Genomic DNA, 23,755 nt, shown 5'->3' on the forward strand with positions numbered 1-23,755 from the left:
ATGATTAAATGGCAGAGCAGACTCAATGGGCCAGAAGGCCTAATTCTCCTCCTATGTCTGATAGTATTATAGTCTAAATAACACCAGACTAGACATGAGCAGGCATCATCCCTGATGAACATGCTACTGTTTTGAAGCCCGAGAATATTTTATCATTTGATACAAAATACTTTTTAATTTCATTGCTCCCCATTACTACATCTCCAGCATTATTTTCTAGCACTCCAATATCTTCACTCACTGCTTTTTCACACTTTGTATCTGAAGCAACCTTTGGAATCCTCTTTAACATTATTGACTAGCTTACTTTTGTATTACATGTTTACCTTCTTAATGAAGTTTTTGGATTCCCTTTGAATGCGGTGTAGCCTATATCAGTCAGATGGGAGGCACAGTGGAAACTTCCTAATCCTCTAACTTCCCACTAACTTTTGCTCTATTATATGCACTCTCTTTGGCTTTGACTTCTTTTGTGAGCCCCTGTTATTTCATTTTCCCTTTAAAATACTTCTTCCTCTATAGGATGTATGTGTATATCCTGTGCCTTACAAATTGCTTCCATTCCAAAGAGAAATTGCAGCCATTGCTGCTCTGCCGTTATCCCAGACAGTGTTCTTTTCCAATCAATTCTGTAATTCCCTAGCTCCACTGTACTACTGATACATGGGACATTAGTTTCTCTTCTCAAATTTCAATGTGAATTTGATCTAATTATGATGACTTACCCATTGTAATCTGTAGCCCATATCCTTACGACTGCTTCAAAGGTTTCAAAGGTATATTTAATATCAGAGAAATGTATACAATATACATCATGAAGTACTGTTTCCTTACAACCATGAAAGCAGAGGAGTGCCCACAAAGCATGGATGACAGTTAAACATTAGAACCCCAAAGTCCCCACAGCTCCCCTCCCTCCTGCACGTAATTGGCAGCAAGCCCCTCCCCCACTGGCAAAAAAAGCATCAGCACCCACCACCGATCACTCAAGCATGAGCAAAACAACAGCAAAGGCACAGACTTGCAGTACTCCAAAGACTACTTGTTCACCCGCTATTCAACATACCCCATTCCATGTCACATGTAGCACCTGTCTCAGTTGTGCATCATGTTCTTCCTTGGTGGAGCCCCCAGCCAAAGATGTCATTCGTTTATATGAAGGATATTCACGGGAAGTTATGGACCTGCGGTCTAAATTTGTTCCAACCATGAAGATAGCATATGAAAAGGGATTATTCCCATCACTTCAATATCTAGCCCGATTAAAATTATTTCCCAATGATTTGACTCCACGTGTTTTTCTGGACTCAAAGAGGCACTGGACTATGTTAACTCTATTTTGGTTGTAGCCGAGGTTTGAATTGTTCAAGGTCTGCAGAATAATTGTTATTTCGGAAAGAAGGTAAGTTTTGAAGATTTCTGATTTGCTTAAGATATCCTTTGATCAATCGACCATTCAAAGAAGATGTAAACTTTTTGATGTGAATGATGAATGGCTTTTCCGCAATCTGTTTGGTCTACTGAGTGAATTAACACATCGGACAGGTTGTTCGATTATTTGTTTTTATTCTCCTTTTTTCATTAATTAAGTGAGAGTTTTCATAGTTCATAACGACTTTTTCTTATATATATATAGTCGGGAGTGCTTAGTAGATAGCTTTTTTTCTAAAAACAGGTGTGTAAATTAAATGGAAAATGGTGCTGATTTTTCTTCATTAGAGATTACATAGGCATTTTTCTCTTTGTGTAATTTTATTGTTTTGGCATTTTTGGAGATTGTTTCTGCATTTTCCAGCTGGTTTTTAAGGATTAAGTATAAACACTTATTTTCTCTGAACATTTATGCCGGATATGGGGAAGCAGATGTTGTAGAGAAATACTGCACAGTACAGGCCCTTTGGCCCATGATGTTCTGCTCTCCTCTCAATCTGCTCCATGATCAATCTAATGCTTCCGTCCTGCAGAGAATTCCATTCATCTTTCATTATGAGCCTATCTAGGAGTCTCTCAAATGTCCTTACTGTGTCTGCCTCTATGGCTACCTATGGCAGATCTTTCCATGCACCCACTGGTCTATGACTAAAAAATAACATCTCTGAGATCCCTATACTTTCCTCTAAGCACCATAATATTGTGCCCCCTCGTATTAGCCATTTCTGCTGCAAATCCATTCCATGTTTTAATGATTACTCAGCCTCACCAGTGTCCATTGTTCCAGAACAATAATACTCTGTAAAGCAATGGAAGACATCAAAGTAAATTGATATTTAAATTGCATATATATTAGTTAGAAGCAAGGCATCTAAGTTGGCAGAAGAACCAGTTAACATGACTTGATAGGGTGGTGTGTTGTTTTGTAGTGTCTGGCTTTTTATATTTAGCAAAACATTTTTTCTCCTCTGCAGGGTTTTTCTATTTTAAGGCCGTATGTATTTTTTTTTGTAACTGGGGGGAGGAATTAAGGAAAGCTTTTAAAATCACTATTATAAAATGGGCAGCTTGCAAATTCTCTCTCTTTTTTACTCTATGGGGACGCATTTTGGCTTTTTTTTTGCCGAATTTTGGGCTTTTCTGGGTGGTGGGAGGATTGGGGTTAGTTTTGAGTTATAGGATTAACTGTAGGAATAATTTTAGTTATCTCTTTTGTAATTTTTTCCCATTACGGTGTTCCAGAGCATGACAAAAATAGACAAAAACAGACAAACATGCTCTAGTTCTTTCAGATCATGTGCCTTTAAGCTTAGCTTTTGAATTGAATGATGTTTTTATTGCAAATTTGCCTTGGCGTTTTCCAGAAAATTTATTACGAAGTTCGGACTTTGTCAAGTTTATTGAGACTCAGATAAAAGATTATTTTCTTTTTAATAATATGGGAGATGTGTCGAAATTGATTATATGAGATACACTTAAGCATATTTGTGCGGTCAGATAATTTCCTATTTAGCTAAGCTTAAGAAACAGACAAAAATAGAGTTAGATAAGATTTCCAAACAAATTAAAGACTTGGATAATATTTATGCAATCTTTCCTAACATTGATTTATTCAAACAAAGAGTTGAACTCGAGTCACAACATAAATTATTATTAACTTATCCTATTGAAAGAAATTTGGTTAAATTGAATAGTCTATTTTATGTGTTTGCAGATAACAATAATAAGCTATTAGAATCTCAATTAAAAGCAGCTAGAGCTAAAAGACAAATTTTAAAAATTCATAAGGGAGATGGTAGTTTAGCAAGTAATTATGAAGATAATAAAATTTTTCAAGATTTTTATATTGAACTTTATGAATCTCAGTTTCCAGTTGATTCTTCTAAAATGAATGCCTTTTTACAAAAGATTGATTTTCCTTGAATCTCTGTTGAAGATCAACAAATTCTTGATGCTCCTATTACTGAAAATAAAATTCAGAAAGCTATTTTTTCAATGCAATCTGGTAAAGCTCCTGGACTGGATGGTTATTCTGTAGGATTTTATAAAAAATTTGAAAAACTGCTTTCTTCATATATTTTGGAAATGCTTAAAGATATGCTTAAAGCTCTTATAGATAGCGGGGTCAAGGGATATGGGGAGAGGGCAGGAATGGGGTACTGATTGTGTATGATCAGCCATGATCACAGTGAATGGCGGTGCTGGCAAGAAGGGCTGAATGGCCTACTCCAGCACCTACTGTCTATTAAAGATTCTTTTTTGATAGGAGAGTTACCTCCCATATTTTATGAAGCTTCTATTTATTTAATTCTTTAAAAAAATAGCAACCCTACTGATTGTGCTTCAGATAGATCTATTTCACTATTAAATAGGGATGCTAAATTTTTTTCAAAAGCAATGGCTAATCAGCTGGAGAATATTCTAGCTAAAATTATCTTTCAAGACCAGGCAGATCTTGTAAAGGGCTGTTATTCCTTCTCTAATGTTTGGAGACTGTTGTGTTATATTTTCATCCTTTTCTAAGTCTCCTCAATGTGTCGTCTCTCTCGATGCTGAAAAGGCATTTGACAGAGTTGAATGGAAACACTTATTTAATGTTTTAGAGAAATTTGGCTTTGGTATTAATTTTAATAAGTGGATCAGAATGATACATAAAAGCCCGATTGCTACTGTTATTACTAATAATTGCAGATCTCCTTTTCTTTGGCTTTCGCAGAGTACGAGACAAGGATGTCCATTAAGTCCTTTGTTATTTAATTTGGTGCTGGAACCCTTGGCTATTGCACTTTGTGAAGCTAAAGATATTCATGGAATTCTCATAAATGGGATTGTTCATAAGTTCGCCCTTTATGCTGACGATCTCTTAGTTTATATTTCGAATCCTGAGGAATCCATTCCTAGTTTATTGAAAATATTAAACGATTTTGGAAACGATTTGATACACCAAATCTCCTCAGACTCCCAATGAAATATAGTCACTGTCTTACCTTCTTTATACCTGCATCAATATGTTGGGTCCAGGTTAGGTCCTCAGAGATATTGACACCCAGAAACATGAAGTTGATCTCTCTCTCCTCTTCAGATCCCTCTTTGGTGTGTGTTTTCTCATCCTACCCTTTCTGAAGCCTACACTCAGTTTTTTGGTCTTACTGACATTGGGTGCAAGGTTGTTGCTATGACACCACTCCAGAGGGCATACAAGCTCCAGCTTGTACGCCCTCTTGTCACCATCTGAGATTCTGCCTACAATGGTGATATCATCAGCAAAATTATGGATGGCATTTGAGCTCTGTCTAGCTGCACATTCATGGGTGTAGAGAAAGTAGAGCAGTGGGCAAAGCACACATCGCTGATCGCAGGGGAAAGGACAAGGTGAACTCGAAGCAGTTCAGAATGGTTCCCTATCCAAAAGCAAAGGGAGCACGAGCATGACACACATTTTCTGGCTCAAATGGTCTACCCTCAAGAGTGGTGACTGGCAAAGGATGATCTAACTTGGAAATTGAGACTCACCTTTGTCAGACCACACCCAGATCTAAAAAATTACCGGTGGAACTGCTGTCTAAAAAATACCTGAAGGGCCGGTTCCTTGTGGTCCTGGCCAATAAAGAGAGCAAATATACCCCAGATGTCATAGAACTAGGAGGTAACTTTGTAGCTGTCTCTCACCAGAGACAGCTACAAAGGACTAAGAGGTAACTTTTGAACAGACAAAGTTTGCCCTCTAGCAGATGGCCCTTGGATTTTCCTGACTTCTACAAAAAAGTCAAAAGTGTCCAGCATCTCTGCCATAAAGTCCCAGTCCTTCCCCGTCTCCCTCCTGCACTCCCCCTCCCCCTCCCTCTCTCTCTCCATCCCTCACTCACATACCCTCTCTCTCTCACCTCTCTCCAGGGGTCACTTGTTTGCAATGGACATTTGCAATGAGGTACTTGGATGAGTAGAAAATGTGGGTGAAGATCAGAGTTAGAAGTGGTCATATCTGGGGAATTTACCGCAACACTCTCGCTGGTGTTCTGACATCCAATTATCAAGTCGGATAGCTAAGTTAATTAGTCCATCCAGATCCCGAACAGCTTCATGTTCCGCCAGTTCACCCTTGAGCTTTTAGAACATAGAGCACAACGAGGTGATGAGAAGGTTTATGAGCACTTGGAAAAACATAGTCTGACTTTGGGATGGTCAGCATGGCTTTGTGAGGGGCAGCTCATGTCTCATGAGCCTGAATGAATTCTCTGAGGATGTGACAAAGCACATTGATGAAGGTAGAGCTGTGGCTGTGGTGGACTGTATAAGGCTTCTAGTACAGCGTTTGATAAGGTTCCCTTAGTAGGGTCAATAAGAAAGCTGGGAGGCACGAGATCTACGGGATCTTGGCAACGCAGATGAAAAGAAGGCAGAGGGTTCAAAAGTTCAAAGTGCATCCATTGTCCAAGTTTCTATACCATATACAACCTTAAGATTCATTTTCATTTTTGCAGGTCCACAGGAAAACAAAGAAATACAATAATATCCACAAAGAACGGAACAAAGACTGACTGACGTCCAGTGTGCAAAACGGCGCCGTAACCGCCTTCACTCACCTCAGTGATGGACTGCGGTCTCACTTTCGGGTTCCCTGTAGTTCATGTTCTATGTATTATTTGTTCATTATTTTATTATTGACATGATCTGTCTGCTTTTACACACTGGACTTTCATGAATTCTATGCATTGTGATGCTCTGGGGGAGGGAGCGTGGTCAACAGCCCGCCCTGTATTTCTAATGACCAGCATTGTTTATTGTTTTGTGTTAAAATGTGGTCGAGGGATTACAGTGGGAAGTTCATTCATTTGTAACATTTTAAGTTCAATTAAACAGTTATTGGCTTGTGTATTTGTGGGTCACCCTAACTGTAATTGTAAGACCATAAGACGTCGGAGCTGAATTAGGCCATTCAATCCATCGAGTCTACTCTGCCATTCCATCATGGTTGATCCTGAGTGCCGCTCAACCCCATAAATCTTCCTTCTCGCGATAACTTTTGATGCCCTGACCAATTAGAAAATAATCAATTTTCACTTTAAATGTACCACTGGCCTTGGCCTCCACTGCAGCCTGTGGCAGAACATTCCACAGATTCACTACTCTCTGGCTAAAAAAAAATCCTCCCTGCTTCTGTTCTGAACAGTTGCCTCTCAATTTTGAGACTGTGCCGTCTACTTCTGGACACCCCCACCTAGGAAACATCCTCTCCACATTAACTTTATCTAGTTCTTTCAAGATTCAGCAGGTTTCAATCTGATAACCCCGCATTTCTTCTAAATTCCAGTGAGTACAGGCCCAAAGCTGCCAACTGCTCCTCCTATGTTAACCCCTTCATTCCCAGAATCATCCTTGTGCACCTCCACTGGATTCTCTCCAATGACAACACATCTGTTCTGAGATATGAGCCCCAAAACAGTTGACAATACTCCAAGTGCAGCCTGACTAGTGTCTTATAAAGTCTCAGCACTATCTCCTTGCTTTTATATTCTATTCCCCTCGAAATAAATGCCAACATTGCATTTGCCTTCTTTACCACAGCACAACCTTTGAATTAACCTTCTGGTCGTCTTGAATGAGCACTCCTAAGTCCCTTTGCACATCTGATGTTTGAATTTTCTCCCCATTTAGATAATAGTCCACACTATTGTTCCTTTTACCAAAATGTATTACCATACATTTCCCAATATCGTATTCCATCTGCCACTTTTTGGCTCATTTTTTTGAATTGTCAATGTCCAGCTGCACCACTAGTTACTGAATAAGGCCCCCTTTTATTCCCATGCACTGCCTCCTGCCTGTCAGCATTTCCTCTATCCCCGCAGTATCTGTCCTGTGGTGCCACGGGATTTTATCTTGTTATGCAGCCTCGTGTGGCACCTTATCAGATACCTTCTGAAAATGCAAGGAAATGACATGTGACCAGGGTGTGTGATGGTTCCCTCCCTGGTCTATGAGATGGAGCTGCTCTATCTCTGGGTCATGGTGCCCGGTCTGTTTTAATGTTTATCACAATAAAACTGTTGTTGAGTTTGATGAGTTTCCTTGTCTGTCGATATGGACCAAATGCTTGCCACTGTATTTGTTTTCCTGTGGGGGCCTACAAGAAAATGATTATCAAGGTTGTGTATGATTTACTTACTTTGTTAATAAATTGTAGTTCGAACTTTGAACTTTGAAGCCAGTCCAGGATCCCGATGGTTTAAAGCCGGACCCAGCGCGTTCTCTCACCTGTCTCCTGTCGTCTACTCCAAGGTGCGGTATCTGTATTCATGAGAGCGAAGGTTGCTGAATTGCTAGTTTGTTTAGACCGTTCAAAAGTATGTTTCTCAAAGGGAAAGTACAGGCTGTGATTTGTAGTGATGGTAGTTCACAAGGAGATTATCTAGTAGAATATCTGATAGTATTGTGAGCTGCTTCAGTTTGGTGCTATACAGCACCACACAGTACTGGACTGACTTCACAGCCTGTGGACTTGCTTTCGAGGTCCCATCAGTTCATGTTCTCACTGTGAATTGTGAGCACTTTTCTGAGCTGCCATACATTGGCGATATGAATCGCAACGCCAACTTGCATATATTTTTGTGGTGTTCGCCTGGAGGTCGGTGACCGGTCGTTTTCCACAGGGATCTGTTCTGAGATTCCTGCTCTTTCTGATATTTATAAATGATGGGGCTGAAGAAGTGGCAAACTGTGTTAAAACATTTACAGATGATATGAAGATTGGTGTGTTGTGGATAGAGTAGATGTTTGGCATAAGTTACAACAGGACTTTGATAGGTTGCAGAGCTGGGCTGAACAGTGGCAGATGGAGTTCAACCCAGAAAAATAGGAAGTGTTTGACTTTGGATGGTGGAGGGTTAACGGCCGGATTTTTGGGAGGTTGGATGAACAGAGGGATCTTGTTGTCCACATCTATAAACTTGCTGCCTGAATCAAAAGAGTTGTTAAGGAAGCATATGGTGTGTTGGCCAGTAGCTTGAGTTCAAGAAACTCAAGGTGGTGTTGCAGCTCTATAAAACCCTGGGGAGGTCACACTTGGGGTATTGTGTTCAGCTTTAGTCGTCTCATTGTAGGAAGGATTTGGAAGCTTTAGAGGGTGTGCAGAGGAGATTTACAAGGGTGCTGCCTGGATTACAGAGCATGTCTTATGAGGATAGGCTAATCAAGTTGAGATTTTTCTCTCTGGAGTGAAGGAGGGTGAGAGGTGACTTGAGAGGAGTGTACAAGATGATAAACAGTATAGATGGGGTGAATAACCAGAGCCATTTTTCCAGGGCAGAAATCACTTAACCAAGAAGGCATGATTTTAATGTGATTCACAGAAAGCATAGGGGAGGGGTATCGGAGGTTTTTTTTACACAAAGAGTGGTGGGTGTGTGGAATGTGTCACCAAGGGTGGTAGTAGGGGCAGTTACAATCGGGTGATCTAAGAGACCCTGCGATGGGCAGCAGGATGATAGAAAATTACCGGGTGATGTTGGAGGGCAGGGTTAGATTGATCTTGGAGTAGGTTAAAATGTTTTACCACAGGTGGGCTGTAATATTCTCTGTTACTCACTCTCTGTCAGTGAGAGGGGTCTCTGAGGGAGCTGGATTAACATTCATTGTGATATGGCACTGGAAGTGGGGTTCACTGAGGGAGCTGGATTAACATCAGTGGGGATACAGTAAGTGACACAGGGTGCTAGTTAGCAGGAGTCACTGACAGATAGTGTGAGGGAGCTCAGTTAATGTCAATCAGTGACACAGTACACTGGGGCAGAGAAGTTACTGATGGACATTGTGAGGGTGCTGGATTATCATCAATCGGAATACCATCAGAGACACAGAGTGCTGGAAGAGAGGGGTCACTGAAGGATGGTGTAAGGGTGCTGGTTTAATGTCAGTGGGAATACAGTCTGTGTCACAGGGCACTGGAACGGAGGGGTTAATGACGAATGCTTTATTTTTTAACCTCGTAGACACTGCTGATCCTGTCTTCTGCTTATGATGTGGCTGTCGATATGGAGAGTTCTCTTGCCTGTTCTGTTTACTCTGTGGGCTGTGTCTGGTGATTTGCTGAATTGCGTAATGGAAAAAAAATGCACCGATCTGTCCGTATTTGAGGAGATGATGGTAAGTTGCAGTGAAGCCAAAGCCTCTGTTGGCCACGATTGCAGACAAAGAACACGGTGTGCCCCTGGTCCCAGACATTGACTCTTTATTCCCTCCCATAGATGTTGCCTGACTGACTGAGTTCCTGCAGACCCTCGCCTCCCCAGGTCTTTTCTTCTCTCCTGAACTTTACATTTCCAATTGTCTTCATTTTAGTGCACCCCTCACCTGTGGATCTTCCCCCTTTCTTCACTTTCCTCCATGGTCCACTCTCCTCTCATATCAGATGTCTTCTTCAGCCTTCACCTTTCCCACTTATCACCTCCCAGCTTCCCACTTCACCCACCCTCCCCATCACCCCATCAGCCTCTGGCTTATTCTCCTACTTAGTTTGATTTCTTCCCTGTTCCTTTCACGTCCCCATGAAGTGTCACAGCCTGAAACATCGACTGATTATTCATTCCCATAGATGCTGCCTAGCTGCTGTGATGCTCCATCATTTTGTGAGTTTTGCTCGCGATCCCAGCATCTCAGAATCTCTTGTGTTGTTGGTATTTACTCTCAGGATTACCCTCATTGAACTGGACACTCAATACAAAGGTTGGGACATAATTTTACAGATGTACAGGACATTGGTAAGACCAGACCTGTGTGTTGGAAGCTTGGGATTTAGCTAGGGTGTGTGCAGAAGAAACCATGTTGCCTTGAGCAAAGGTGGCTGAGGGATAACCTTATAGAGGTTTATAATGTTACCAAAGGCATAGGAAGTCCATAAGATAGAGGAGCAGGATTAGGCCATTCAGCCCATCAAGCCTGCTCTGCCATTCCATCATGTCTGATTTATTGTTGCTCTCAACTTCATTTTCCCTCCTTCTCCCTTTGGTGTCCTGACTAATCAAGAAACTATCAGCCTCCACTTCCAATACCATGACTTTGCCTCCATAGCTGCCTGATGGAACAATTTCCACAGATTCAGTACCCTCCAGCGAAAGAGATTCTCACTGATCTCTGTTCTGAAAAGATGTCCTTGTATTCTGAGACTGTGCCCTCTGGACCTGGACTCTGCCAATATTAGAAACTTTCTCTTCACATCCACTCTATCTAGGCTGTTCAATATTTGAAAGGTTTCAAAGAGACAACCCCCCTCCTGCCCCTCATTCTTCTGAAATCCAGCAAGCCTAGATTCACATGCTATCAAACACTCCTCACATAGTAACCACTTTATTCCCAAAATCATTCTCGTCAATCTCCTCTGGACCCAGTCAGTTTTTTCCCAGGATGGGGAAGGTATGAGTCTATAACTTGAGGACATAGGTTGAAGATGGGAAGGATAGGATTTTAAAGAGGACATTGGAGGCAAGGGTTTTTTTCCCTCATAGGTCGTGTTGGAAAACTGTAGGTTTAAGGAACATGTGGACAGGTATCTGGACGAGAATGGTTTAGTAGAATATTCAGTCAAACACACTGACATTTGTACAGGTACATGGCAGGAATGGTTTAGTGGGACATTATATCAAACAATGATAATTGGACAGGTACACAAACAGGAACGGTTTGGTAAGATATTAGGTCAAATACAAGGACATTTGGACAGGTACATGAACAGGAATGGTTTAGACAATATGACATTGAGACATAGGAATTGAATTAGGCCATTTGACCCATCGAGTCTGCTCCACCATTCAATCATGGCTGATCCGTTTCTTTATCGCTCCTCAACCCTATTCCCCAGCCTTCTCTCTGTAACCGTTGATTCCATGGCTTCATGGATTGAAAGAACCAATCAATCTCAACCTTAAATACACCCAACAACCTGGCCTCCACAGCTGCCTGTGGTAGCAGATTCCACAAATTTACCACCCTCTGACTAAAGAAATTGCTCCCTATCTCTATTTTAAATGACACCCCTCTATTCTGAGTCTGTGCGTTCTTGTGCTGGACTCTCTCATCATGGGAAATATCCTTTCCATATCTACTCTGGTTTTGGCCTTTCAACATTTGAAAGGTTTCAATGAGATCCTGCCCTCATCCTTCTGAATTCCAGCGAGTGCAGACCCAAAGTCATCAAACATTCCTCATATGATAACCCTTTCATTCCCGCAATCATCCTTGTGATCCTCCTCTGAATCCGATCCAATGTCAGCACAACTTTTCTTAGTTGAGGAACCCAAAACTGTTCACAATACTCAAGGTGAGGCCTCACAAATGCCTTATTGGACTTATAGACACAGCAACATATCCCTGTTCTTGTATTCTACACCTCTTGAAATGAATACTAACATTGCATTTGCCTTCCTTGCCACCAACTCAACCTGCAAGTTAACCTTCATGTTGCTCTGTACAAGGACTCCCAAGACTCTTTGCGTCTCAGATGTTTGGATTTTCTCCCCGTTTAGAAAATAGTCTGCACATTTATTTCTACTACCAAAGTCCATGACCATGCATTTTCCAACATTATATTTTGGTGGCCACTTTCTTGCCCATTCTCCAAAGCTTTTTCTTTCCACCTTGATATTGTTCACTGGGTTGCTTTCATATTTCAGCTTGTCCCTTCTAATGAGTCTCTTAGTTGCTTTCTGTATGTTTTTAAAAGCTTCCAAATCCTCTGTCTTCCCACGAATTTTTGGTTTATGGTATGCCTTCTTTTTCAGTTCTACATTAGGTTTAATGCCCCTTGTCAGACACGGTTGTACTATTTTGTCATTAGAGTATTTATTTGTCTTTGGAATACATCTATCCTACACCTTCCTTATTTTCCCCAGAAACTCAGGCCATTGCTGCTCTGCTGACACCCCTGCCAGCAGCTCCTTCCAATTTATTTTGGCCAAGTCCTCTCTCATACCACTGTAATTTCCTTTACTCCACTGAAATACTGCTACATCAGACTTTAATTTCTCCCTATCAAATTTCAAGTTGAACTCAATCATATTGTGATCTCTACCTCCCTAATTGCTTCCATTTCATTACATAACATGCAATGCAGTATGCTCAATGACAAACCACCTTAAAAAGCCACCTCGGGGGATTCAACAAACTCACTCCCTTGAGATACATTGCCATTCTGATTTTCCCAATTGACCAGCATGTTAAAATGTTCCATGACTCTCTTAACATTTCAGTGGTTTAGCTAGATATTAGGTCAAGCACAAAGACATTTGGACAGATATATTGGCAGGAATCACTGAGTACAATATTAGATCAAACAGAAGGATCGTTTGACAGGTATATGGCAGGAATGAATTATTGGGATATTTGGTCAAACACAAAGACATTTGGACAAATATATTGGCAGGAATCATTGAGTACAATATTAGATCAAACAGAAGGATAGTTGAAACAGGAACAGTTTAGACCTCATGACCACAAATAAAGGAGCAGAAATAGGCCATTTGGCTCATTGAGTCTGCTCCACCAATTTCATCATGGCTGAACCAATTTTCCTCAAAGCACCATCTCCAGCCTTCTCTCCGTATCCATTCATGCCCTGTCCAGTCAAGAATCTATCAACCTCTGCTTTAAATATATATAAAGACTTGGTCTCCACAGCTGCCTATGGCAAAGAATTCCACATATTAACCACTCTCTGGCTAAAGAGGTTCTTCCTCACCTCTGCTCCAGCACCATGCCTCTCTAATCTGAGGCTGTGTACTCTGGTCTTAGGCTCTCCCGCCAAAGGAAGCATCCTCTCTACAGCCACAATATCAAGGCCATTCATCATTCAATAGATTTCAATGAGATCACCGCTCATTCTTCTGAATTGTAGTGAATACATGCCCAAAGCCATCAGACCTCTTCATATGACAAGCCATTCAAACCTGGAATCACTTTCACAAACTTCCTCTGAACCCTCGCCAGTCTCAGCATATTCTTTCTGAGATAAGGGGTGCAAAACTGCCCACAATACTCCAAGTGAGGCTTTCTAAAATCTCAACATTACATCCTTGCTTTTATATTCTAGTGCTCTTGAAATGAATGCTAACATTGCATTTTCCTTCCTCACCACAAACTCAACCTGCAAATTGACCTTTGGGGGATCCCTGCACATTGATTTTCAAGTCCCCTTGCACCTCCGTTTTTTCATTTCCTCTCCATTTAGAAAACAGTCAGCCCTTTTATTAGCAAACACGAGGAAATCTGCAGATGCTGGAAATTCAAGCAACACATACAAAATGCTGGTGGAACACAGCAGGCCAGGCAGCATCTATAGAGAGAAGCACTGTCGACGTTTCGGGCCGACACCCTCGGTCAGAACCCTTCCATTACTTCGACCAAAGTGCAAGCCCGAACACTTCCCAACATTGTATTCCATCTGCCATTTCTCTGCCCATTCTCCAAATCTGTTGCAGTCCCCTTATTCCCAAAATGCTTGTGGAATGCAACAGGCCAGGCAGCATCTATAGGAAGAAGTACAGTCGATGTTTAGGGCCAAAACCCTTCGTCAGGACTAACTGAAAGAAAAGATAGTAAGAGATTTGAAAGTGGGATGGGACGGGGAAGATCTGAAATGATAGAAGACCAGAGGGGGAGGGGTGAAGCTAAGAACTGGAAAGTTGATTGACAAAAGGGATACACAGCTGGTGAAGGGAAAGGATTATGGGATGGGAGGTGTAGGGAGAAAGAAAGGGGAGGAGAGCACCAAAGGGAGATGGAGAGCAGGCAAGGTGTGATTGTGAGAGGGACAGAGAGAGAAAATGAAAAAAGGGGGAGGGATGGGAAATAAATAAATAAATAAACAGATAGATAGATAGATAGATAGATAAATAAGGGATGCGGTATGAAGGGGAGGGGGGATTAACGGAAGTTAGAAAAATCAATGTTCTTGCCATCAGCTTGGAGGCTACCTAGACAGAATATAAGGTGTTGTTCCTCCAGCCCGAGTGTGGCTTCATCTTGACAGTACAGGAGGCCATGGATAGACATATCAGAATGGGAATGGGACATGGAATTAAAGTGTGTGGCCACTGGGAGATCCTACTTTCTCTGGCGGACAGAGTGTAGGCGTTCAGCATAACGGTCTCCCAGTCTGCGTCGGGTCACCTCACCTGGAGGTGACACTTCACCTGTGAGTCAGCTGGTGTGATATACTGCGTCCGGTGCTCCCAGTGCGGCCTTTTATTAGCCCCACCAGCCCCATTCTTCTGCCTGCTCTACATAACCCTGACTAATCCAGAAGCTTTCAAGTTCCACTTTACATATACCCAATGACCTGGACTCCATAGCTACTATGGCAATGAATTCACCACCTTCTGTCTAAAGAAATTCCTCCTCATCTCTGTTCTAAGAGACATCCACTCCAAGTCCACTCTGTCTAAACCCATCTAGCACCATAGCATGCCCACAACAAATTAACCCTAATCCGTGCATTTTCGGAATGTGGGAGGAAACCGGAACACCCACACGGCCACGGGCAGAATGTTGAAGCTCCTTCCTGGCGGAGTTGGGAATTGAAGCGTAATTGGTGATCGCCATCATGTAAAGCGCTGTACTACTGTACTGCCCACTTTAACTGGTTTCAGATGCAGGGACATAGATTCTGCCTGGCCTGCTGAGTTTCTCCACAGATTTTTTTGTGCTACTGACACATCCAAGCAACTGGTCTCAGCCCGAAACGTCGACTGTACTTCTTCCTATAGATGCTGCCTGGCCTGCTGCGTTCCACCAGCATTTTGTGTGTGTTGCTTGAATTTCCAGCATCTGCAGATTTCCTCATGTTTGCTCCCTTTAGTCCCACTCTTTGCCTGCTGCCAATCAGCCACTGCTGTATCCATGCAAGAATCTTCCCTGTAATATAATAGGCTCGTAACTTGAAAATCAGCCTCATATTTGTCACCTGGTCAAATGCCTTCTGAAAATCCAAAGACACATCATCAACCAGTTCTCCTTTGTCTTGTTTGTTCTTCAAAGAATTCCACCAAATTTGTCAGGCAATGTTTTTCCCTAGAGGAAACCATGTCGACAATGGCCTAATTTATCATGTGCCTCCAAGTATGCTGAGAACGCATCCTTAATAATTGACTCCATCATCTTCGCAACCACTGAGATCAGACTAACTGGCCTATAGTTATCTTTCTTCTGCCTCTACCATTTTGAAGAATGGTGTAACAATTTGGAATTTTCCAATCTTCCAGAACCATCCCAGAAACTAGCGATTGTTGAAAGATCATTACACATGCCTCCATGATCTCTTCCACCAACTCTTTCAGAACCTTAGGTTGTACACCTTCTCGTCCAGGTGACTTATCCATCTTCAGACATAGAAACATAGAAAGCCTACAGCCCACAAAGGCATGCCAAACGTCTTTTTACTATAGAAATTATCTACGGTTACCCAGAGCCCTCTATTTTTCTAAGCTCCATGTACCAATCCAGGAGTCTCTTGCTGACAGCCTATTCAATGCACACACCACCCTCTGCATAAAAAAACTTACCCCTGACATCTCCTCTGTACCTACCTACAAGCACCTTAAAGCTGTTCCCTCTCATTCTAGCCATTTCAGCCCGTTGAGAAAGACTCTGACTTTCCACATGATCAATGCCTCTCATCATCACCACTGTCAGGTCACCTCTCATCCTCCGCCACACAAGGAAAAAAGGCCGAGTTCACTCAACCTATTCTCATAAAGCATGCTTCCCAATCCAGGCAACATACTTGTAAATCTCCTCAGCACCCTTTCTATGGTTTCCACATCCTTCCTGTAGTGAGGCGACCAGAATTGAGCACAGTACTCCAAGTGGAGACTGACCAGGGTCCTATATAGCTGGAAATTCTCCCATTCCCATTGATGATGCAAAGATCATCAACAGAGGTTCAGCAATCTTCTCCCTCATCTCCCACAGTAGCCTGGGGTACATCTCATCCTGTCCCAGTGACTTGTCCAACTTGATGCTTTCCAAAACCTCCAGCACATCCTTTTTCTTAATATCTATAATCTCAAGCTTTTCAGTCCACTGTAAATCATCCCTACAATCACCAAGTTCCTTTTCCGTAGTGAATACTGAAGCGAAGTATTCATTAAGTACCTCTGCTGTCTCCTCTGGTTCCATACACACTTTTCCACTGTCACACTTGATTGGTCCTATTCTCTCATGTCTTTTCCTCTTGCTATTCACATACTTGTAGAATGCCTTGAAGTTTTCCTTAATTCTGTCCGCCAAGGCCTTCTCATGACTGCTTCTGGATCTCCTAATTTCATTCTTAATCTCCTTCTTGCTAGCCTTATAATCTTCAAAATCTCTATCATAACCTAGTTTTTGTACCTTTCATAAGCTTTTCTTATTGACTAGATTTACAATAGCCCTTGTACACCACGGTTCCTGTCCTCTACCATCCTGTCTCTTTGGAATGTAGCTATGTAGAACTCCATGCAAATGTCCCCTGAACGTTTGCAACAATTCTGCCGTATATTTCCCTGACAACATCTGTTTCCAATTTATGTTCCAAGTTCCTGCCTGGTAGCCTCATATTTCCCCTTACTCCACTTAAACTCTCTCCTAACTTGTCTGGTCCTACCCCTCTCCAATGCTATAGTAAAGGAGATAGAATGTGATCACTATCTCTAAAATGTTCTCCCACTGAGAGATCTGACACCTGACCAGATTCATTTCCCAATACCAAATCAAGTACAGCCTCTCCTCTTGTAGGCTTATCTACATATTGTGTCAAGAAACCTTCCTGAACATACCTACCAAACTCCACGCCATCTAAGCACCTTGCTCTGGGGAGATGCCAATCAATATCTGGGAAATTAAAATCTCCCATCATACCAACCCTGTTATTACACCTTTCCAGAATCTGTCTCCCTATCTGCTCCTCGATGTCCCTGTTACTATTGGGTGGTCTATGAAAAACACCCAGTAGAGTTATTGAGTCTTCCTGTTCCCAATCTCCACCCACAGAGACTCAGTAGACAACCCCTCAATGACATATCTTTTGTGTAGCCATGACACTATCTCGGATCAACAGTGCCATGCCCCCACCTCTTTTGCCTCCCTCCCTATCCTTTCTGAAACATATAAAGCCTAGCACTTGAAGTAGCCATTCCTGCCCCTGCACCATCCAAGTCTCTGTAATGGCCACAACTAATAGCTCCAGTTACTAATCCATGCTCTAAGCTCATCCGCTTTGTTCATAATACTCCTTGCAGTGAAATAGACACATCTCAAACCATCGGACTGAATACGTCCCTTCTCCATCACCTGCCTATCTTCCCTCTTGCACTTTCTACAAGTTTTCTCTATTTGTGAGCCAACCGCCTCTTCCTGCATTTCTTCTATTCAGTTCCCACCTCCCAGCAATTCCAGTTTAAACCCTCCCCAACAGCCTTTGCAAACTTCTCCATCACAATATTGGTCCCCCGGGATTCAAGTACAACCCGTCCTTTTTGTACAGGTCACGCCTGCCCCAAAAGAGGTCCCAATGATTCAGAAATCTCAATCTCTGCCCCCTGCTCCAATCCCTCAGCCATGCATTTATCCTCCACCTTATTCTACTCCTATACTCACTGTCATGTGGCACAGGCAGTAATCCTGAGATTACTACCTTTGTGGTCCTGCTTCTCAACTTTATTCCTAACTCCCTGTGGTCTGTTTTCAGGATCTCCTCCCTTTTCCTACCTATGTCATTGGTACCAATATATACCACAACCACTGTCTGTTCTCCTTCCCACTGCAGGATATCGTAGACGCAATCTGAAATATACCGGATCCTGGCACCTTGGAGGCAAACTACCATCCTAGTTTCTTTCTTGTTTCCACAGAATCGTCTGTCTGACTCCCTAACTATAGAGTCCCCTATCACTGCTGCCATCCTCTTCCTTTCCCTACCCTTCTGAGTCACAGGGCCAAACTCTGTGCCAGACGCGTGGCCAATGTTGCTTCCCCCAGGTAGGCCACCCCCCCCCCACCCACCAACAGTACTCAAACAGAATTAATTATTGTTCAGGCTGGACAGCCACAGGGTTACTCTCAAGTATCTGAGTCTTGCCCTTCCCTCTCCTGACTGTTACCCACTTATCTGTCTCCTGAAGCCTTGGTGTGACTACTTGCTATACTATCCATCTATCAGTTCCTTTCAGTTTCCCAAGAACCTTCTCTATAGTTATAGTTATAGTAACTTCACACATTCCATGCCCCCAATATCTGGAATTTCTACCATACTGTTAGTGTCTTACACCGTGAAGACTGATGCAAAATATTTATTCAGTTCGTCCTCTATTACATTGTTCCCCATTACTACCTCTCCAGCATTGTTTTCCAGTGGTCCAATATCCACTCTCATCTCTCTTTCACACTTTATGTGTAAGAATATTGATACTAGTTCCAACACTCTGACATTTGATGGGAACCGTTTAGCGAGGTATTAGGTCAAACAGAAGGACATTTGGACAGCTACACGGATGGGAACTGTTTACACCATAAGACCATGAGATATAGGAGCAGAAGCTGGCCATTCTGCCCATTGAGGCCTCTCTGCCATTCAATCGGGCTGATCTAATTCTTCCAGTCATCCCCACTCCCCACACCCCATACCTTTTGATGCCCTGGCTAATCAAGAACCTCTCTATCTCTGCCTTAAATATATCCAATGACCTGGCCTCCACAGCCGCTCATGGCAACAAATTCTACAGATTTACCACCTTCTGAATGAAGTAACTTCTCCGCATCTCAGTTCTAAAAGGACGTCTTTCAATCTTGAGGTCATGCTCTCTTGTCCTGGAGTCACCTACCATGTGAAATAACTGCTTTATCTAATCCTTTCAGGCCTTTGAATGTTCAGAATTTTCCATTAGATCCCCCCTCATTCTCCTGAACTCCAGGAAATACAGCTCAAAAGCTGCCAGATGTTCCTCATACGGGAACCCTTTCATTACTAGAATCATTCCCGTGAATCTTCTCTGAACCCTCTCCAATGTCATTATATGCTTTCTAAAATAAGGAGCCCAAAACTGCACACAATACTCCAAGTGTGGTCTCACAAGTGCCTTATAGAGCCTCAACATCACGTCCGTGCTCTTATGTTCTATACCTCTAGAAATGAATGTCAATATTGCATTTGCCTTCTTCACAACTGACTCAACCTGGAGGTTAACATTTCAGGTATTTTACACAAGGACTCCCAAGTCCCTTTACATCTCTGCATTTTGAATGCTCCACCCATCTATATAATAGTCTGCCTGTATATTTCTTCCACCAAAGTGCATGACTATATGCTTTCCAACATTGTATTTCAACATTAGTTTAGTGAGATATTAGGTCAAACACAAGGACATTTGGACAGGCACATGGACAGGAATGGTTTTAGTGAGATATTACATCAAACACAAGGACATTTGGACAGGAAGGGTTTAATGAGATATTAGTTCAAATACAAGGACATTTGGACAGGTACACGGACAGGAACAGTTCCATACAATATTACAAGATTAGAAGGAACTTGTTTTGCCAGAGAGTGGTGAATCTGTGGAATTCATTGTCACGGGCATCTGAGGAAGCAAAGTTGTTGTATGTATTTGAGGTGGAAGTTGATAAGTTCTTCATTAGTCAGGGTGTGAAAGTTTATTGGGGAGAAGACTGCTATGTAAAAGAAAAAAAGAGTCTACGCAGTGAACCTTGCAAGGATTCCATTTGTTAAGGTTACCTCTTTTTCCGCAAAGCCCAAGAGCATCATCCCAATTCAAGGCACAATAGTAGCATAGTCGTTAGCATGACGTTATTTCATTTTGGGGTGTTCTGGAGCTCGGAGTTCAATTACTGTACCATTCCATAAGGAGTTTGTAGGTTCTTCCAATGACAGTTATGATTTCCTCCAGGTGCTCTGGTTTCGTCACACATTCCAAAGATGTACTGGTTAGAATGTTAGTTGATTATTATAAATTGTACTATTATTCAGCTAGGGTTAAATAGATGGGAAACGGATTGCTGTGTTTCATGAGCTGAAAGGGCCTATGAGAGGAAGTAGGAATGCAGGGAGCCGAGTCTCTGTACATCTTCCCCCTGAAATGCTGGGTTCTCTCAAGGTCCTCTTATTTCCTCCCACAGTCCAAAGACGTAGTGGTAGGTTAGTTGGTCAGTGTAATAGTTGTACCGTCAGTAGGATAGGGTTAAATTGGGATTGTTGCGGTTTCTGGGTGGTGTGGTCAAATGGCCAGAAGGACCATTCAGTGTTGTTTCTCTAAATAAATAAAAAACACACACTCTCAACAGTTTAGGAACAGCTTCTTCATCTCCGCCATCAGATTTCTGAATGGTCCAAGATCCCGTGAACACTACCTCACTAAATGGCTCTTCTTGACATTATTGATTTATTTTGTATCTATTATTGTAACTTAGTCTATGTTTATGTGTATTGCATGGTATGGTTGCAGCAAATCAACAAATGTCAGTGATCATCAGCCTGATCCTCACCCACTTGTCCTGACCTATTTCCGAGGAGAAGGTCAAACTTACCTTCTGTCCAGTAAAAGGCCACGATATATTGGCCGAGGAAACATTGTTGAACAAAGTCTACCCAAACTAAGTCTTGAGCACTATGGCAATCCCAGACTCAGATAGGAAAGTTAAAAGCTCCACCATCACAAGCCTATACTTCTTGCAATCTCCCTGCTCTAATTTCTGTTGGTCATTGGGGCTTGCAGTACAGCACCAAAAAGGTGATAAGCAGAGAGCTAAAGAACACTACGGCACGGAAACAGACCATTCAGCCCATCTAGTCCATTCCAAAACCATTTGCCTACTTGCACTGGGACCATAGCCCTCCATACCCCTTCCATCCATGTACCTAACCAAACTTTGCAAATGGTTGACATTGAGCTTGCATGCATCACTTGTGCTGGTAGCTTCTTTCCACACTCTTACAACCCTCTGAGAAAAGAAATTTCACCTCATATGCTTCTTAAATGTCTCACCTTTTCAAGCTTAACCCATGACCTCTGGTTGAAGCACCACCCAACCTCAGTACAAAAAGCCTACTTGTATATACACAATCTATAACACTCATAGTGTAGCAAACTCCTATCAAATCTCCTTTAAATCTTCTACATCCTGAAGAATGCTGTCCTAACCCATTTAATCTATCTCAGGTCCACCAGGCGCGACAACATCCTTGTAAATTTACTCTGTACTCTTTCAACCTTGCTTACATCTTTCCTGTAGGCACGTAGGTAACCAAAATTGCTTACAATGCTCCAGATTAGGAGTTCATTATACAAGATTATACGAGTTGAACATAACATTCCATTTCCTGTACTCGGTACATTGAGTTATGAAGGCCAATGTGCCAAAAGCTTTCTTTCCGACCCTATCTACCTCTGACACTATTTTCAATGAAATATGTACCTCTATTCCCACTTCTACCACACTCCACAGTACGCTTCTCTTCTCTGTATAAGACCTTCCCTGGTTGGTCCTACTGAACTGCAACACCTTGCACTTGTTTGCATTAAATTCCACCTGACATTTTCAGCCCATTTTTCCAGCTGATCCAGATCCCTCTGCAAGCGTTGATAGAATTAACTCACTGTCCACTGCACCCCAATCTTTACTTCATCCATAAACGCGCTTATCCAGTTGACCACATTATCATCCAGATCATCAATATAGATGACAGACAACATTTGACCCAGCACCAATCCCTGCGCACACCATGAGCCACTGTCCTCCATTCAGAGAGGCAACCATCTGCTACCAGTCTCTGGCTTCTCCCACAAAACCAATGTCTAATCCAATTTACTACCTCATGCTGAATGCCGAGTCACTGAAGCTTTTTGACCAAACTCATATCCGGGACCTTCGCAAATGTCTTGCTGAAGTGGATGCAGTCAACACCCAGTGCCTCATCACACTGCGTAATGATCTGATCTAGATGAACAGTTTGCAAGAGAAGCTTTTCACTGTATCTACGTATATGTGTCAACCAATTCCGATACACCTCTCACTTAAACTGTGCCCTCACTGCATCATAACAGGTTCCTCTTGTCCATACCAAACACCCCATACAACCATATCCAGAACTTCATTTTATATCACTCCCACCATCGTCACAAGCACACTTTCAGTACCTCCCTCCACCCCACTCCCTACTTTCTGCAGGGATTGCTCTCTAGATGACTCCTTTGTCCAATATCAAGTTTTCTTCCTAAAAGTTTGCTGGAAATGCAATGGGCACTACAGTGTTGAAAGTGATCTTTGTTTTCATTTGTCTGCAGGTATGTATCGATGGCTGCAAAGCAGCTAACCCCAATTAAAAAAGGCAATATAAGATGGAACATTTCCGCCAGGGAAAACCACATGGAAAACGGAAGCAGAAGAAAAAAACGGGGGAGGGAGGATTCGTGAACAATGTAATTGACAAAGACGATTAATATGAAAACTATTTTCGGCAAGATGTTCAAACAGACCAGGCATTGGAAGCGCAGTGGGCAGGGATATAACCTTGACAAGGCACCCAGTTCCTGGAAAGCATAGAGACCAGCCTCCTTGATCGGAACTTAATTATCAAGGATAGCCAGGAAGTCAACCCTTAGCACCAGTGATGGAGCTGAGTGAAAAAGCTAGCTGGGTGTAAAAGATAGGACCTGCCATCAATGTATTAATTGAGCAATTGGTAAACTGAAAAATAAAGTTTTTCTTTGCAAAAGATCACAGTCTTAGCAGTGTCTGCTTACCTCTGTTAGTTCATGACCTTGGTGTGAAACATGACAGCACAAGTAGTGCAGACCACTTGGCCCCTCCAATCCTACCCCCATTCACCAGGCCCATGAATGATCTGTACCATAAGATCACAAGACTATAAGACATTGAAGCAGAAGAAGGCCATTTGGCCCATCAGGTCTGTTCCACCAGTCCATCCTGGTGACTTATTATCCCTCTCAGCTCCATTGTCTTGGCTTCTCCCTGTATCCTTTGACGTCCTGATTGATCATGGATCTATAAAGCTCTGCTTTAAATATACCCACCCCAGTAACCTGACCTCCGCAGCTGTCTGTGGCAATGAATTCCACAGATTCATCACCCTCTGGTGTAATAATTTCCTTACGTCCCCTCAGCCAGGTCTCAACTCCCCTTCTGCGCCAGTGGCCATTTTCCTCTCCTGCAAAATTCAATCACTGAACAACCTATCGCCCAACCTACAGCTGGTACTCAGCGAGAATGATTACTTTCAGGGTATCTCCTATCTTTTCCCATTGTGAAATATGCTCACCGATCT

At 42.4% G+C, this 23,755-nt stretch overlaps 1 long non-coding RNA gene across 1 annotated transcript; it reads left to right on the forward strand.

Annotated features, from left to right (window-relative positions):
- Positions 1-996: 996 nt before the first annotated feature.
- On the forward strand, positions 997-23,175 carry LOC140730205 (uncharacterized). The gene is made up of 4 exons (XR_012099527.1): positions 997-1,402; positions 5,913-7,710; positions 9,420-9,573; positions 22,755-23,175. It is a non-coding gene; the product is annotated as an uncharacterized lncRNA (long non-coding RNA).
- The last annotated feature ends 580 nt before the right edge of the window (positions 23,176-23,755 follow it).

This window comes from Hemitrygon akajei, chromosome 7, assembly GCF_048418815.1.
Source record: "Hemitrygon akajei chromosome 7, sHemAka1.3, whole genome shotgun sequence".
In the NCBI taxonomy this organism is placed as follows: Eukaryota; Metazoa; Chordata; class Chondrichthyes; order Myliobatiformes; family Dasyatidae; genus Hemitrygon; species Hemitrygon akajei.